General features: G+C 33.5%; 1 pseudogene; it reads left to right on the top strand.

Annotated features, from left to right (window-relative positions):
* Window positions 1–428: 428 nt before the first annotated feature.
* Window positions 429–4,487, top strand: LOC149578062 (origin of replication complex subunit 6-like; annotated as a pseudogene).
* Window positions 4,488–5,257: the final 770 nt, after the last annotated feature.

Genomic DNA, 5,257 nt, shown 5'->3' with positions numbered 1-5,257 from the left:
AGGGTCTCTAGGTTATCAATTTCGATGTTATGTGTTATTGCATATGATTGATTTTATGTTCTTTTATATGTCTACATGCATGCACACTAGTATATTTGACCCCATTTTTAGACCAAATTTTTTGACCATCTATTAAAATGGGGTAAAATTGGTTGGAATAAGCAAGGAAAAATGTCCTTTTTTAAAAATCCATGCTTGTGTTGGTCAAAATTTTGACCAACATGGGCTTGTTATGTTAAAATCAAAAAGGTTTTATTTTGCGTAGGTTGATTCACATGGGTTGCGAGTGGAACAATAGTTGGTCCATTTGGAGGATGTGCTTGTGGGCTGTAGAGGGTGAGAAGTCCTTCGGTTGGAGTGGAAAAAGAAGGGTTGCATAACTGAAAGAAGGGTAACATTCATTTCTTAGCCATATGCTATAGAGAAACATGGACATGGATGGGCTGGGAAGAAAACTGGGCCTTACAGAAGACAAGAAGGTTATCAGGAAAGCTGAGGAGGTGAGACACCTCAGTAATGTGCATTTTGATTCATCCAATTTTGGTGTGGTATGTTTATCTAAGCAATGCATCTAATTTAGTGCAATTTTTATCATATGGAATGCAGTTTATTGGGAATATTTATCATTGAGTCCTTTTTTAACCCATTTTCATCCACATGGTGAGGTTTGCAAATTGATTCTCTACTTTGAACTCACCGCTACAAAGTAATTTTTTTGGAACCTTGTTCAACTGGGTTCATCTAATTTTACATTGAAAATGATCAGGTCATTTCTCAAATTTATAGCATAATCCTTACAACAAATATCATGCCACATGTCGGTAGTGGGATCATATAACACTGGGTCGAATCTTATTAATGTCATCTATCCTTCCCATTACACTGCATTCCTCGGGACAAGATCTATGTTGCCTAGGAAGAAACAATTTAACAAGAGGAGAAATTATTCCTTGAACATTAGATGATTCCCATTGCTTACCCTTCAAGGATTTCCAGTTCTCATTCTTTACGATTTTATTAGAAAAATTGCAACAATGACATTTAATTTGCAATGATTGAATGCATTGTTTGTACAGATTACAAGTTTCATTTGATAGATAGAAAGCCATTAGGCTAAGTGGCATGTCTAAGAAGGCATATACCAGATCCTTGAATGAAATGCAAAATGCACTTGGAGTCAGGTAGGTTAATTATCTAAATCAAATCAGGTGTAATTCTTTGTCTATTTACTCTTTTGATATTAATGGATTATATTAAAAAATGATGATGAGTTTGCACTTTTAATTTTTCTTGTAGGCCAGAGCTGGACATTTGAGAACTTGGAATCCAATCTGGATGTCTTAGATTGATTGGGTCTACCCAAAGAGGCTTGTCTTTGTAAGTTCCATTTTCCTTGACTCGGTTTTCAGCTCTCAAATGGTCTATTTACTTAATCTTTGGACCTTTTGCAACTTATTGGTCAAATATTTATATAGTGGTCTATGGAACTTGAGAAACCAAGTTTCCTCAATTTAGATTTTAGGATCCAAATGGTTTATTTTCTTGGGTTTTCAATCTTTTGAAATTTATGGCTCAAAGGCTTATAGTATACGGTGTGCTTGGGGAAATTATTAGGGTAGGTATAATGATTTCATTAGAGTAAGGCCTAAGGGAAAACTAAATGAAATCCTATGCTCTTATACTTTGACCTTGAGCTCTCTGATAAGTGTGGGGTTAGCATAGGATCCCCGAGTCTTGTCAGCCCAAAATCATGATCGAATATGTAATTCTAATATTAACCTTATACAAATACAAAGAAATATTTATAGCTACTCTACCAAAGTTCCAGAGTTCAAGTGTTGATTTTGGTCATCCAGTGTTCACTGCAATAGATTTTTACCTATGTGCAAGAAGAAATAAGGTTTGTTTGTACTTGCATATTTCAAGTGTGTTATTATGCCAATAATAATCCATTGATTCTATAGTCAATATGAATGAAGGATATAACATAGGAGCAATTTTTTTCCTCTTTTTTCTTTTTCTTTTGGGTGAACAACTTAAACAAAATTCAAACCCTTACTCTTGTGTTTCTTTTTATCATCACACATATGACAATGCTATAGTAATGGCCTCAAGTTAGTCTTCTCTAAACTTTGGTTTCATGTTCATCCATATACCCACCCTAAGTTCTAGAACTTGCTATGAAAAAAACTAACTTATTTATCTTGATGTAGTTAAAAGTTGATAGGATGAAACTGATCGAGATATGTGGTACATCGAACTCCAAGTTTTCAAATGCGAGTGTTCTTTTTGGGTGCATCAAAATCTTGAAGGTTTTGCAATATTATTCACATTGTCAATTTGTAGATGCTAACTAAATCAAACAAGGGAATGCTCTCAATGATTTATGTACATTCTTAACTACACACACACACACACACACACACACACACACACACACACACACACACACATATTTCTAATTGTTTGGGCTAGGTTGCAACATCTATGAAAGATCTCTGTTTTGATATTGTGGGAATTGCAAAAGAAAAGAAGGATCCAAAATCTATGAAAAACAATAGAGATGTGTTTTCGTTATAGACTATTTTGTTTATGTGATGACATTGATTTTTTAACCTTTGCATATTTTTTTTATGGCAAGTTCTTTTCATGGTCAAGCTTAGACTAAGTTCATTCTTGTTACTTAATAGATACATTCTTATATTTTTGTGCTTGCTTGGTGCTAAAAAGTTTGAAATATTATTTCAAGCTTGTTTACATTGTAGTGATTGTGGCCTTTACAAATTTCTCCTATATAAAATTCATATGGGCTGGCATATCTTATATCCTTATTGTTGTAGATTTTAAAGTGCATCGTACTCTTATGTCATAAATTGCTTTGATAGAATAGCTACATAATCATTTTTCTGTTCTTTACATGGTTGAATTTATTTGCACACCATCATTAACTATTTCTTAGGTTCACATTGATTTAGTATAGAAAATTGGAACAAAATCTTGGTCTAAATTTTGGTTATTATGATTGTCGTAGGCAACTAAGTGTATTGGGTGTGTATGGATAGAACTTTTGGATGCATTGCCAACCAAGAGAATACTTGAAGACGAGGTAGAATCTAAAAATAGTGGTGAATCAATTGATGATGAATATGAACTTGAGGTAACTAAGTTCATTTATTATACCTAAAAGTTTATGAAGTTATTTTTATATATTTGATGTTATTCCAATGTGGATAGACATGCAATGCATTTCTCATATAATCTTTAGTAACTAAGGATGTAAAATCAACTTAGCTACATTGTTTTATGTGAAAGAATGTGTTTTTTAGTTAAGCATTGGTACTCAAGTGTTTCTTTTATTGATGATTGGAAGCACAAGCTTATATGTCTGCATGGTTGAAGGATGTTGTAGTTAAACATAATAATATTTTATTGTAGCTATAGTAACATTCCATTTGCATGGTAGTGAAATGGTGTAGGAAAAGTGTAAGTGGAAGTCAAATATTCACATCCAATTAATACACAAGGAAAAAACTTGGTGGTTAACTAAACAAAACACTAGCTGTTATAAAAAAAGCTACAATATGTTCTAAGAGCTTGAGAGAGTTGATCTGACTACAGTGTTTGTATCCCTTGTTTAGTTTCCTAGTTTAAATTGCAATCTAGATTACTATGAGATTTTCATATGTTTCCTTTATTGTGAAAACCTTTCTCTTGGATGGTTTAGCCTTTTCAAAGATGACACCAAAATAGTCTGGTTCAATAGTTGATGCTGAAATAGTTAAACTTAGAGCTCTATACAATGACATTGCTACAAAAATCAAAGGAAGTTTGTTTCAAATGTCCTTTGTAAGCTAAAAGTTCAAATATTCCCTTGGATGTTAACCTTACTCTTGATTTTGATTGTGTGAATACAAGAAAAAGATATGACTAAATTGTCGAGAATAGGATTGGCTAGATTGGTTGTGATGGGGCAGAATCTAGCTCTCAACATTGCAAAAAAATGCTTCCCCATCTCAGTCTACAATCAGAGCCTAGAAAAGCTAGATGAGATGGTAGATAGAGCCAAGATAGAAGGCAATCTACTAGTAAAAGGCTTCCATGATGCCAAGGAATTTGTGCTCTCAACCCAAAATCCTAGAGTCATAATCATTCTTATCAAAGCAGGGCTCCCCATGGACAAATCAATTGAGACTCTAGCTACCCACATGCAAGAAGGGGACTATATTGTGGATGGTGAGAATGAATGGTAAGAAAACATAGAGAGAAGGTAGGAGGAAGTGAAGAAGAGGGGGCTTCTGTATTTGGGCATGGGGGTTTTAGGGGGTGAAGAGGCTGCTAGGAATGACCCTTCTCTTATTCCTGGAGGGTTATACGAGGCTTACGATTATATTGAGGATATAATTGTTAAGATCGTTGCATGTGTGGACATGGCCCTTTCATTACCTATATTGGAAAGGGTGGATTTGGCAATTTCATCAAGATGGTAAACAATGGGATAGAGTGTGGTGACATGCAGCTTATTACAGAGGCTTACAATGTGATGAAGTCTTTAGGTAAGGAAATTCAAGATTCAATTATTTCTCACTTTCTATAAGTTCTTTTTTTTGGTGGGTGATATAATCTGTTGAAGTCTATAGGTAAAAAAAATTAAGAGTTGATTTGGTTTCAATTTCGCAATCCTCTCATCTCTGGTTATTATTTTTGACAATTTGGAGTTGTAACTTTCCAACCCATCATCCTAGGTAGAAGATGATTAGGATCATCCTTCATATTTAGATGAATTTATAAAATGTAAATCCCAATTATCAAGAAAATCTTGTCTAAACTTTTTTCGAATTAAATTGATGTATGCAATTCCTCACAAACAATAAAAAATAGTTACAAAAGCACTCAAGAATTTTAGTAGATCTAGATCAAACTATGATATAGTTAAATTGAATATTCTGCCTTAACATTCACCACTTTCTTCCCTTATTATAAGATCCAAAAAGGCATCTGTTGTGTGGTTGCAAATTTTTTGCATACAAGACAAGTGCAACCTGCTTTATGATAGTAACTATACAATCTCCATAAAATAAAAATTGTATTGTAGTCTTATCAAAATAGAAGCTTTTTTTACAACTTGAACCCAATTTCTAACTAAATCCATCTTTAGAAACACCATATTATGATCTTCAAAAATGTACATTGGATAATTGTTGCCCACCTTAATTGTGACCAAAAGGAGATTGATGTTTCTATATCGAATCCTCAAAAT

This window comes from Cupressus sempervirens, chromosome 1 (genome assembly GCF_028749045.1).
Source record: "Cupressus sempervirens isolate cs-2001-9-10 chromosome 1, ASM2874904v1, whole genome shotgun sequence".
NCBI lineage: Eukaryota > Viridiplantae > Streptophyta > Pinopsida > Cupressales > Cupressaceae > Cupressus > Cupressus sempervirens.
Note: the sequence above shows the minus strand (reverse complement) of the source record. Positions and strands in the feature narration are given on the sequence as shown.